The sequence below is a fragment of the Herpailurus yagouaroundi genome, unplaced genomic scaffold (assembly GCF_014898765.1).
Source record: "Herpailurus yagouaroundi ecotype Mexico unplaced genomic scaffold, PumYag 160, whole genome shotgun sequence".
In the NCBI taxonomy this organism is placed as follows: domain Eukaryota; kingdom Metazoa; phylum Chordata; class Mammalia; order Carnivora; family Felidae; genus Herpailurus; species Herpailurus yagouaroundi.
This window is the reverse complement of record NW_024412401.1, coordinates 22,917,572-22,930,908: the sequence shown is the minus strand read 5'-3', so window position 1 is coordinate 22,930,908 and position 13,337 is coordinate 22,917,572. Positions and strand designations below refer to the sequence as shown.

At 49.2% G+C, this 13,337-nt stretch overlaps 1 protein-coding gene across 2 annotated transcripts in view; it reads left to right on the top strand.

Moving 5' to 3' along the window:
* Positions 1-13,337, top strand: part of SHB (SH2 domain containing adaptor protein B) — a 136,003-nt gene that overhangs the window by 74,545 nt on the left and 48,121 nt on the right. The gene's annotated exons all lie outside the window — the stretch shown is intronic.

The window sequence follows — 13,337 nt, the reverse complement described above, 5'->3', positions numbered from 1 at the left end:
AATAATAATAATAATAATAATAATAATAATAATAATAATAATAATAAGTGCCATCACCACCAATAATAATGACAACAGTAATAATGAGAACGGTTTCATGTGCCACATCTGCACATGAAACTTTTTAAATTTTTTTTTTAACATTTACTCATTTTTGAAAGAGACACAGAGTGCGAACAGGGTAGGGGCAGAGAGAGAGGGAGACACAGAATCCGAAGCAGACTTCAGGCTCTGAGCTGTCAGCACAGAGCCCGATGTGGGGCTTGAACTCACGGACTGTAAGATCATGACCTGAGCTGAAGTTGGATGGACGCTTAATCGACTAAGCCACCCAGGCGCCCTGAAACTTCTTTTTGAAGTTTTTTTCTATTTTTTTTTATGTTCATTTTTGTAAGAGAGGGAGAGAGAGCACACATGCAGGTAGGGGAAGTGCAGAAAGAGAAAGAGGGGGACAGAGGATCCTAAGTGGGCTCTGTGCAGACAGCAGCAAGCCCAATGGGGGGCTTGAACTCACACACTATGAAACCATGACCTGAGCCAAAGTTGGACACTCAACCAACTGAGCCACCCTGGCACCCCCAATCTTTAAAAAATTTTAAATTTAAAATGTTTTATTACATTAAAAAAATACATGCTCTGTGCAAGAAGATTCAACATGCAGCAGCTTAGAGGAAGTGAAAGGTGAAATCTCTCTCCAGAGATAAGGATTGTTAATAATTTGTTGTGTAGTCATTTGGCCTTTGCCCATTTGCTTTACAGAACTACACATCTCCACATATTACAAGCTTGTTTTCTACATAAACCCTCTCCTACTAAACATCCTTCTGCGTCACAGACCTTGTCCAAGGTTGTCCGTTCTTTTGAATGCTTCTATACTGTGACTCTGGCACACTGTATTCGTCATTTCCCCTATTTGTAGACTTGTAACTTGTTTTCAGTTTTTCTTTCTTACATTTGGAAGCAACCATCCATGTACATATACTTCTTTGCGCGAGGTTCTGGGCATTTCTATAGGATCGATATACAGAAGTGGAACTTGAAGCCGTAATATTTAATTTTTGTTAGGTCCACCAATTGTATCTCCATTCCAGGGCCATTTCCAGTTCTGCTTCTTCCACCAGTCTATGAATAACGTTCCCTTCCTCGGGTAGACAAATATTTTTTTCTGTGCTAATTTCTGCATTCACAAAAAGCTCTTTGTTCCTTCAACCAGTATTTACAGAGCATCTGCAGAGCCAGGTTCTGTGCTAGGAGCAGGGGATGTGTCTGGATGGATTGGAGTTGAACTTGGCCCTCAGAAGCTGTGGTGATGGGGCAACTGGGTGGCTCAGTCAGCTGAGCATCTGACTTCGGCTCAGGTCATGATCTCAAAATTTGTGAGTTCAAGCCCCACATGAGTCTTGCTGCTCTCAGCTCAGAACCTGGAGCCTGCTTGAGATTCTATGTCTCGCCCTTTCTCTGCCTACCCCCCCCCCGCACCCCCCAGCTTGTGCTCTTTCTCAAAAATAAATTAATAAACATTAAAAAGAAGCAGCAGCAGCAGCTGGAGTGAGCCTGGGAGCTGAGCATGCAAATGGCTAGAGGCATGGTAGAGAGGCCCAGGTCCCTGGGCTGACTGCGAACATTGAAGAGGCGGGCAGCAGGGGGTGGTAAGAGATGTCAGGACACCTTCCCGGCTTCTTGAAGGGAAGTTCTAGTGAGGGTGTTGGCTTCATGCTTTAGCTGTTGCACCACCACTGGCATGCACTGGCACCCACTGACAGGGCTCAGTACATGGTGTCCCAAACTGAACAGAAACCTGGGACTTGGGGCTCTGGGGGAGCAGTTCAGGCCTGCGTACCATGGAGGGAGCCAGGTAGAAGAGGCAGCAGTGGTGAGGTGGCTGTCTCCACCAAGAATCTCGAGGTGCCTTTGCTTCCGTGTTCTAGACGTTGATGACACCTTTCACATGGTATGGAGTCTCTCTAGGACACCTTTTTAGGGTCCTGAGGAGCGGCTGTTCTTGTGTTTCCCAGCACAAAAACATATATTGTCCAGATGTTTCTTTCCAAATACTTCTTGAGATGGTTGTACGGACGGTGTTATCTGTGATAGCTGCTGATGGGAAATTGCTGCTTGAAGGTAATTCTGAACAGTGGCAGTTTTCAGGTTCCTAATTCTTGTGCGTAGCACCACCCACACATCTTCCCCTTCCCCACTCTTCCTTCAAATTAAACAAAAACAACTTCATTGGGTTTTTGTGCTGTGATGCCAAGAAATACAAGATGTGACAGTGAAGTTGGAAAAACCAGTCAGGTGGGAATTGTGCCGATTTCTCACTCTGACTTTGGCAAAAACCTTTCCATTCTGGGTTTACCATTTGCTCTGTTACGCGGGGGCCCTGTTACATGCTGGCTCCGCCTATAGGATCTGTCTGCAGTCCAATGATTATAAGAATCAGATAACACAGAGGGCTCTGATGACCAGAAAGTACTGTATGGAAGGAGGGAGTCTTGCTGTTGTTGGTCTTTGTATTAAGTTTGGGTTGGTCCTTGGCAGATGGTCACTCCTGAATCAGGTAGGGACACCTGCCAAAACTCCCGGTCTTGTGGTCCAGGGTTCTCATTGTATATTGTAGTTGAATTGTTGAGGAATTTGTTGGAAGTTAGTTAGGATGCCAAGTCAGGGACCCCACACACTGGTAGGATGGGTACTCTTGTATATGTCCCCTTCTCCTTCACATGCAGAAGCCACAGCACTGGAACAGGACGCATGTGTGAACATCCACTCTTATAGAAGCAGATTGAGAGACTATGGAGCCAAAAAGTCATCCAAAGCCTCTGCTTCACCCCCTCCTGCCTTACCTGGTGGAATCTTAGCCCCCATGGATCAGGCAGCCAGCCAGGGTCACACAGCTGGTGAGCAGAGGGCCAGGCTGGTCCCAGGCCGGCCACCTCATCATCACCATCCAGAAGGCTTTGGTTGTCTACAAGTCCCCAGGGGGATTAGTCCCTCTTGAAGCAGTTCCAGATTGAGGAGGGCCGGGGCAGAGAGCTTGCCAGATCTCAGCAAGTTGCTTCCGGCCAAGCAGCTGCACTAGGCACAAGGCACAATGCCAGCAACACCCCTCAGCATGAGGCAGTGACCCCACAATTGGCTTCAGGGCTGCCATCACCACCAGATGGGTCTGGGTGAGATTTGCCCAATTTAGCTGCAAACCTGGCATGGGGCAAGGGTGCTATCAGGTAGAGCTGGAGGGAAGAGTGGTGCCTGGAAGAAGTCCCTGGCTCTGCCCTGGGAGGCTGGCACCCTGTACCTGATGCCAGTTTGTAATCCCTTGTTTGGGGCCAGCCAGACCGGAACCAGCAGCATGTGTTGATCAACCCACTAAAGATTAGAATGCACTGGAACAACTCTTTAATGGGCATTTCTCTTCCTCATGACACCTCCCTATGCTTTCTTCCCAAAGTGCCTGACCACAATGATTACTTTGGGGACCTATGTGTAGTCCTAGTCAGATAAACCCTGAGATAACCTGAGTCACCCTTCCTAATGAGCAAACCGGCGACCAGGAGGCAGTGACCCACTGGCATCACTTGACACAGTGGAGCCAGGACTCTGCTCTTCTGCTCCTTGCTTCCTTTGCTGACCTGAACTCATTCATGCAATTGTGGTACAGGGAGCATTGACCTGGGTTGGAAAAGCAGTGTAGACATCTGCACGGTTAAGAACATGGGCTTTAGAGCCAGGCTGCCTCCATCACTGGCTTGCTGTGTGAGTGCATTTAAGGTGGTGATGCCATCAGCAACCCCTAGTAGAGCTGTTGTGGGAATTAAGTGGGGAGCCAGATGCAGAGCACTTAGCATAGCCCCCGCACACAGCGTGCACCCATCACTCAACCATTCTTAGAGTGCATTATTAAGAGTGGAGCCTTTGCGACCATGGCTGAACCACTCAGTTTGTCTGACCTGCAGATTTTTTTATCAGTCAGGTGAGGAGGGGGCTTGGGTTTGGTCATGGCCCTTCCAAGGCTTGCTCTGTGAGGTTCCGTGAGAATGGGCCGGTGATGCTGCTCAGTGAGGGCTATAACCATGACTGGTCTGCCATGAAAGTCTGTCCCCTGTGGCTTTATCACATTAGTGTGTGGCCAGAGGCCTCTGTGGAAGCCGGGACCACACCGCGCCCAGCAGACCGGAAGATTGCACCAGGGGGGCAACTGGCCCTTTGTACAGTCCATCAATGCTGGGAGGACACAAGATAGGACTTGCATCTGCCTCTATTTGCTAAGGCCCCAGGTGTTCCCTACAGCACAGGGGTCAAGGGATGCCTGCCCCTCTCAGGATTGACTTGAGGATGCTGGTGCCACCCTGCCCCTTATCCTGATGGAAACACTCACGTTTGGGTTGCTTGCTGGAGTGTGTCTGTCTTTCTGGAACATTGGGCACCTTCTTTCCACTTCTTGAAAGGGTGAAGCCCTAATTGTTTGGAGGGTCAGACCCTCAGATCATCAGCAGCTGATTGCCACACCCTGGTGGTTCCTGTCAGCTTCTGAAAAAGGCATTTTGGGTGAAAGCATAAACCTGATCAGAGCTCCTGATCCACTTTTCCCAGTTTCCTCCCCTTTCAAGTCTGCACCCCTCCTCCCAACCTTCAGGGCCAGCTCCAGTCTCCTTATCCAGCTACTCCGTGTCCCCTCTTCTTCATGAGCACCTAGCCCAAGGCAGCTCATGGTATTTGGTTTTACCTCAGAACCCCTCAGGCTTTCCTCTCTCCATGACTTTGCTGCTGCTTGACTGTCTGGGTTGCCCTTCTCCTGGTGCCCCTCATCTTTACCTGTCTGTCCTTTCCTTGAGCGTATTCTACCCAGGGCCCTCCATTCACTGTGTGTGACACAAGGCAGGTCCCTCAGCCTGGAGGGGCCTCCTTGCACTAAGACTTGAGATTCTGTGAAGTGCCACCTCCCCAAAGTTTTTCGAAATCCCTGGGACAGCATTTGCTTTCTGCCTCCACTGAGCTGCCACTGTGTGTACCAGTTTAGGGTACTCGGGGCCAGTCAGAACTGGGTTAGCCCCAGTTAGGCCTCTGAATCTGTCTGAGCCTCAGTTGCTGCACCGTAAAATACAGTAGCACTTGCCTGTCTGTGCCATGGGGATGAGGAATGAAATACAGCCAATACCCAGGTCAGTGCCTGGCATAGGCAGGTGCCCACTAACTTGCAGCTGTTATTAACTCATTGCTTATGGATGTTGGCATCCCGATTCTCCTGCTAAACCATGAGGTCTCTTGGGGGTGGGAGCGTTGTCTAACACCATGTGAGTGCTCAGCGTTTGGCCTGGGGCCCACCTTAGCATACAGTGAGGACTCTGTGGATGCTTGAGAAAGAAAAGCAGGCAGGCTCCTTGATTGCCTGTGAATTGGGGTCTTGCAGTTGACGTGGAATCAGAAAGCTGTCTCTTGAGAAAGTTGCTGCTCTAAATGGAGACTTGTTTATGCACTGCACTGAGTCCAAGGGCAGCCAAGATCCTGGAGCGCAAGTTCGCCTCAGTGAGTCTCCACAGGGGATGGCGACAGAACTCTGGCCTGCAGCCTCTCAGAGGCCTCAGCACACCAGAGCAGTCCCTGGAAGAGTGCAGAGTGACAGGCAGGGCTGATGGACTCGCAGAGATTGCGAGATCGCAGTAATTGCAGAGAGGGCCTAAGAGCTCTGTGAAAAGACCCACATGGCTTTTTAAATCCTGAGGAGAGCATAATTGGTGTCATCGAGTGTGTGTTCTCGTCTACCCTCTGGTGCCACAGAACAGGGGGGCTCAAGGGAAGACCCCATCACTGCAGATGACGGAGGGAAGGGAGAGCACACTGGGCTCCCTGACTCAGATGTGGGCCTTTCCCTCGCCCTTGGGCTGAGCACAAAATAGCAAGTGGTACAGGTTCGGCCGGGCAGTGACAGGCCCTCTCTGCTCCCTCCAGCGTGACCATTGTTCTTGTTCCACACCCCCTGCTTCCGCAGAGCTCACCACCCGCTTCTTGGGTGTTTCTGTGCACGCCTGGAAAAGATGGTAAGAGAACTCCAATTAGTCAGTCTTCTGGCTTCTAGACAGCTCCGGAAACCAGACTAGATAGAGGAGGAGGAGGTGGGGCCTCATGCTTGTGTTGCATTGGGTTTATCTCCAGGCTTTATCTCCGAACCTCCCTGCCCTGCCCTTGCTGGCCCGCAGCATCCACCCAAGAAGACCCCTGCAGCCTTGGCCTCTGCCTCGGCCTCTAAGGGATACCTGAATTCAGATGTCCGTTGAAGCACCTCAGTCAGGAGTCGGGCCTTTTTCCAGCAAACGTTTTAACAGTTCAGATGGGGATGAATGTCCCCTGTCTTTCCTTTGATGTGGTGCCCTGGAAGTTGGCTGATTTTCAGCTGCATGCCTAATTAGGAACAGCCACCCACCACTCCTGTGCAGTTCCTCACTCACTCTGTGGTGCTGGGTGTGATTTTAACACCTCAGACCTGACTGAAATAGATGCCCCAGCCTCCAGAAGATTAAGAACTAGACAGTCTGATAAAAGAGATGTCAGGAAGCATCGGGGAAAGGCAGGAGGAGGAGTCCGGCCCAGGAGTGAGAGGACCTCCAGCCTCATCCCTGCTACTTTCTCCCCATCCCCAGCTCTCAGTTTCCCGGATCTGTAAAATGTAGTGACTAGCCTGCTGATCGCTGAGACCTTCGCGTTGCACACAGGAGTTGATCCAGAGCAGGGCTCCCACATGGAGGCATGAGACTGCCAAAGCAGCAGCAGCGAGAATTGGAAGTTTGGGATCCAGAAATGAAAGTAGGTTTAGAGGTTGGTGTTGAAACCCTCCATCGCGAATGCAGGGTTGGCCCGTCAGGTTTCCGTGAGCAGACCTTCTGTGGCTCTGGGAGATGAAGGGTCATCTCAGGGCAGGAGGGGGTCTTAGGATGGGGTTCCCAGGAAGCCCAGCAGTGGCAACCAAAACAACAACAACGTCCACAGAGTACTTTCTGTGCATCTGGCACTGTTCTAAACATGGAAGGTATATGAATTCACTTAACTCTCCTAAACGTCCTTCCAAGGTATGTACTGTTGATCCCCCATCCAGAGATTTGGAAACAGTGGCAACTTGCCCTTTTCCTCCCCTGGAGCCAGGCCTTGGGCCCAAGCAGTCTGGCAGAATCCGTGTTTGCAGCCACCACACCGTGCTGCTGAACCTGTCACTCACCTGGACAGGTTTTGCCTCCCTCCAGGTGGATGGTGCAGCTTTGCCTCTCTCCAGGTGGATGGTGCAGGGCAGCCCCAGTCAGTGGAAGGTGCATCAATCTCGTAAGGCAGCCCTAAGCTTCCAAGTCTAGTCTGCCCCCATCCCTGGCATCTCAGGCATCGGTCCTGGTGACCTCCAACCCATGTGAGAGAGGTCTGGCAGCACACCCAGGCACGTCCACACTGGCTGAGTAGAGGTTTCTTGGCCTGGGAATGGAGGCCTCTGTGGGCCACATCCCTACTGAGCTCTGCCACCCTGTGATTTGGCATCTGGTGTGGATTCCCAGGCAAGCCCAGCTGGGAAAATTAGAGGTGAGGGGCCTGCAGGCCAGCGTCTATCATTTCCAGCTAGGCTTCTGCACGTCTGTGCCAGCCTTTCTCTGCCCAGCTCCACCCTGCCCGGAGGTTCTAAGACACCTCTCCTTAGACACTCTTGGGGGTGCCATCCTGTGGCATTCAAGATCATCCAGAGCCCACTTTCGCCTACCTCCAGCTTCCTCTCCCACCAGGCCCTCTGGACAGCCCACCTTCCCCATGTATTACCTTGTGCGTCCAGCCCCTGTGCCTTTGCTTCACTCCTTCCTCCATCAAATGTCCATTTTCCTCGCCACACCATTGTGCAATGACCTCATGTCTAAATTCCTTAAGCTTTCCCACGTTTCCCCCAACTGCACTGTAGTATTATGTCTGCTCCCTGGTGAGGATCCTGAGCCATCTCTGTGCTGGAGGCTCTGGCCCTCCCTCACCCAGGGCGTCTTGAAGACCAGGATCATGTCTCCATCTGGCTCTCGTGCCAGGCATTCAGTAGATGCCTGGCTGGGTGCACGGAGTGGTGGATGCCAGTGCTGCCAGAGGAGGCTGGGTGCTCCAGGGATGCACACGGATTTCCTCCCCTCCCATCTCCCAGAGACCTCCTTTTCCTGTTCCCGAAGGGAAGGTAAAGAGGTATAGAATAGGTTTCTTTTCTTCTAGTCTTTTGGCTGGTAAAAGATACTGACCGTAAAGTATGTTGCACATTTGTTTTCATTTATATGTGTATTTATATGTGTTTTTATTTATATGTGTATCCACCTGCTTTCAAAATATAGATTTGGGGACGCCTAGGTGGCTCAGTCGGTTGAGCATCCAACTCTTGATTTCAGCTCAGGTCATGATCTCACAGTTTCATGAGCTTGAGCCCTGCATTGGGCTCTGTGCTGACAGCATGGAGACTGCTTGAGAGTCATTCCCTCTCTCTCTGCTGCTCCCCTGTTTGTGCTCCCTCAGTCTCTCTCAAAATAAATAAATAAACTTGAAAATACAGATTTGAAGTTGTCCATAACTTTCTTAAATGTATATAATGAGGCCATTATAATGGAAATCAAAATCCACATTGAAGGAATGGCGAATGAATGGATACAATATCTAAGATAATGTACTTATTGAAGTCAAGCATCAGAATTAACCCTGAGCTTCCTGGCAACCAAAACAAAGAAAAGTGGGGGTGGGGGGCTGGGAGGGGGCGGGTGGTGAGAGGGAAGCAGCACAGAACTGGTGAACCCTGGAGCAAAGTGTAGCTTGTTGCTCATGGACTTGGGGAACTCTAAACCCTCATCAGACCCACTCAGGAGATTCTTGGTTTGCACCAAGCTCTGTCCTGGGCCCCTTACTCAAGATAATCCCCTCACCCTTGCTTCTCCGTAGCCACAATCCTTGTGCAGCACACCCGCGTCCCTCTCCTGGCTCTGTGCCTTTGGTGAGTGTTCCCAGGGTGCCTTCCAGGTCTTAAGTCTCTTAATTCCAGAGAAAGTACTGTTTTATTTGTTTGTTTGTTCTCGTTCTCTTTCTCTTTATGTAGTTCCACTTGAAAACCTTTCTATTCCAAAGATTAACAGAAATCCCCACCTGTCAATTTAATGTTTCTGCTCCCTGCCTAAGAGGCATGAAATCACAGCCTGCCACCAATATTAAAGGTCATTTTCCATGAACTTATAGATGGTGAGGTCCAGATAACTTGTGACTTAAAACATATGGTCCCCTGTTAGATTAGTCTCTGGACCATCAGAGGTCGGTCTGGGTAATAAGGAGGATGGGCCTGGTCATTAGGCGGGAGACAGTGATGTCTGGTAAGCTAACCTGATGCAGTGGCCCTTGACTTCTGGAGCCCCTGGCAAGCCTTTCCTGGGAGAGAAGATGCTCTCTAAATGAGCATCTTCTCAGGAAAAGGCAGCTGCTTCCGAAATGCACATAGCTCCTGTAAGCCCATCTTGCTTAAAACTGTATTTACTTTCATGTTCTCCTGTCTTAATTACCTTTTTTCTTTACTGGCGTCCTTATTCATTATTTAAAACAACTTTCAAAAATAATTATGCAATAATTCCTTCCTCCATGCACCGTAGCTCTTTACTTTCCTGTATCAGGTTTTCGGCCCTTTATTCATTTGTATCTGTAGTGACAACATTGCTGTCATCAGAGTCTAGATATTGTGGGCAAAGTGTGTGATGACAGTATTCAGCAGTTCCTAAGCAAGGGCTAGAATTCCCTTTGGGGAATCGTTCACAGTGGCCAGGACTTGTTTAGAAAGCCCACATTATACGGTTTGCTCAACACATAAACAATCTTGTATTTTACTTTTTAACTTAGCATAATTTCATGCATGCTTTTCCATGTAGCTACATAATCTTCAGATTTATCATTTTAATGGCTGCTTAATATTCCATCCAGTTAGCGTGCCATAATTTACTTAACTGTTCCCAATTGTTGCAGCCTTAATGAAAATTTGAATTCACCATGTACTAGAGGGGGAAGCTGGTTTTAATGATTACCATTATAACATCCCCTGCCCTAACTGCATGCCATTAGTAACCCAGCTTTAGGAAGGCGCAGATGCTTTTGGAACAATAAATTCTGTAGGAGAGGTGTATGCACAAGTCCCTCTGATTTAATAGCTAATCTGTTCACTGCACATGTTTTCCTTTTATGCTGGTGTTTATGTAGAATATCTACCTCTTCTGCATATTGTGTAACACTAAACTACATGCATTTGGCATATTGCTCCCGATACTTTATCACTGCTGTCAGGAACTTCCATAAATTAACAAGAATTTGGGAGTAAGGAGTGGTTTCTGGCTGTCGATTGTCGTTCATTTATCCCACCCACACTCTTTGAAGATCTGCTTGCAGCCAGGCTCTGTCAGGGAGAGAGCAAAGGCACTTCCGATTATTGGAAGCCCACAAATGGGCCTCTGTGAATTGCTTTGTGGTGCCCAAGAGTAAATGGTGATTCTCATGTGAAGTGCTTTGTAAACCGTACAGTGCATTAAATGGTTGCTGGTCTTGCTGATAAAGTAGGGTGAAGAGGAAGGTGGTTTTCCTGGGTCAGTGTCCATCAGCTGTATCCCCAGTATCCTCAGACCTCGGAAATTTCCAAGGACAGGAGGCTAGACTGCACTTCTCAGAACCAGCGAGAGTGATGATGATGACCCCACAGAACAGATTAGATAGTCTGGTAGGTTCAGTGAGTTTCAGAGTTGTCTATAGTGCCTTACAGTTGGTGTTCACTTTAAAGTGACCAAGTCCTACCTTTCTTTCCTTTTTTTTTTTTTTAAGTTTATTTATTTTGAGAGAGAGCATGAGCAAGGGAGGGGCAGAGAGAAAGGGAGAGAGAGAATCCCAAGCAGGCTCCATGCTGTCAGCACAGAGCCCAACCCAGGGCTCGCTCAAGCTCATGAACTGTGAGATCATGACCTGAGCTGAAAGAGTTGGATGCTTAACCAGCTAAGCCACCCAGGTGCCCCTGAGTCCTACCTTTTGTAGCTCTTCTCTTTTCCTCTTCCTCCCCCATAAAAAGAAAAACATCATCCCTAAAACTAATAAAACGATCCCAGTTTACTCATGGGACCCAGTAAAGCCATATTTTGCCAAAGTACAGGACATCTTTTCAGAGAGGACAGGATTTTCAGGGCCCTGAGAAGGTGAGAAGGTTTTTCCATTTTCTTCCTCTCTCCTTGTAAAAAGAGAAAGTGTTTTCCAAAGAAAGTATCTCTGCGCACTGCCTACACCCCCACCGGCTCTCCAGCTCAGGTCCCTTTCCAGCAGAGAGAAAGCAAGCCTTGGGCCAGTACCTACCTACTTGGTTTTGTTCTCATTCATTCTTTTTTTGTGTATCAACTGTTTCTAGTAAAGGATAATGACTTAAGGATAGTGATGTAAAATTTTTGTAATGAATTTACTAACTCTAAAAAGTGAGGCAGCATAAATAAAAATGGAAAGTAAGAACCCAGGCGGTACCTGCAAACAACAGAATCAACAGCAGTTGGTGTGTGTGTGACTTAATGAAGTCTGGGAGACACTACTGTAATGTTATTTAACGTCAACGCTGACGGCACTGGCGCGGCATCAGCTGGCTTCTGTCGTATCAGGGCATGTGCACACGGAGTTTTGCCATCCCCACGAGCTGGCCCTGGACCATGAAGCCCAGCCTAAAAACAAGCTTTTGCTTAGAAAGGCTGACATCACCATGTGTTTTGTCCACTGCTCTTCAAGGCACATAAGTCCCGTGGGTTTCTACTGTGTCTTTATGCCATCGGAACTCCGATTTGGAGAATGCCTCCAGAGTCCTTTTCAACAGCTCACTCTCAACGATCCTCACCCCTTTTATATCAAGCCTTACCTCTCCCCTCTCATCTCCTTGGACCCAGTGCTCCAGCAAAAGTGGACAGTGAATAGACCAATTCAGCCTTAAATGGAAAGGAAATTCTAACACACACACTACCACGTGGAAGAACCTTATAAACATTATGCTAAGTGAAATAAGCCCGTCACAGATGGGGAAAAGTACCATATGACTCCTCTTGTAGTGAAGTATGTAGGGTAGGAGAGTGGTGTCTCCCAGGGGACAGGGAAGGGGAAGTGGGGAGTTCGTGTTTAACTGGGACAGAGTTTCAGTTTGGGAAGATGAAAAGTCCTGGAGATAGATGGCGGTGATGGTCGCACAATGGTGTGGATGTACTTAATGCCACTGAACTGTACCATAAAAATGGTTAAAATGGCAAAGTTATGTTATGTGTGTCTTTTGCCACGTGAAACAGAAAGGCAGTGAGCGGTCTTCTCCAGCCACACTGCCTTGCCTCAACGTGGTCCGACCGCAGGGAACGCTGACCCTCCTGTTTTCACTTCCCTTGTCATTCTCCCCCCCTGCCTCGCCCCTCACAGGCCCTGCACTGAGCCCTTTGCTACAGAGAATTATGGTGATTTAGATGCGTGTGTCTACCTCTTCTGGAAGCAATGGGCTTCCTGGGAACAGCCTCTCGAGCAAACCCTCCCTTCCCTGTGTCCCATGCAGGCCCTTCACACAGGGGGGTCTAGGATCAAAGCAGGTGAAGTGTCACTGTTTGGCTCAGAAGCACCTGATTCTGGCATCCTAGCATCCATCTTCGAGCCACCACCGGCCTCTCAGAAATGAGCAGCTGACATGGATGCCCCTGTCTGGGGCCTGATCTAAACAGGCAGTCACCCCTCAGCCCACAGAGGGCCAGGCCTTGGCCTCCCTTCCAGAAGATTCGGAGCACCCCCGCCGCCCCACTTATTCAGAAGTAAAGCTGGGGGCGCCTGGGTGGCTCAGTCAATTAAGCGTCCAGCTCTTGATTTCAGCTCAGATCATGATCTTGTGGTCCCTGAGTTCGAACCCCACGTGAGGGCTTGTGATTCTCTCCCTCTCCCTCTCTCTCTGCCTTTGCCTCACTCGCACACACTCGCCTGCTCTTTCTCTCTCTCTCTCAAAAATAAAGGAGTGAAGCTAGATGTCTGCTCTCAAGTCCCTCGGATGTTCTAGTGTGTTAGACTAGTCCTAGTGGGGAGGCCTTCTACTCATCTGTAAAGTGAGGGGGTGAGGGCTCTTTGTGATATCAGAACACACCTGGAACATCATGTGCACATCTGGGCCTGTCCTCACAGACTACAGTGCACAACCAGATGGCCACAGTGAGCCTTCTGGTTCCGTCATTAGGTCCAAGAGCCTGAGATCTTTGTAAGGAAACTTTGCCCTGTCAGAGCAGAGACACTGCGTTCAAGGGGTGGGGAGGAACAGGTAAGCGCAGTAACAGGCCTGTTGC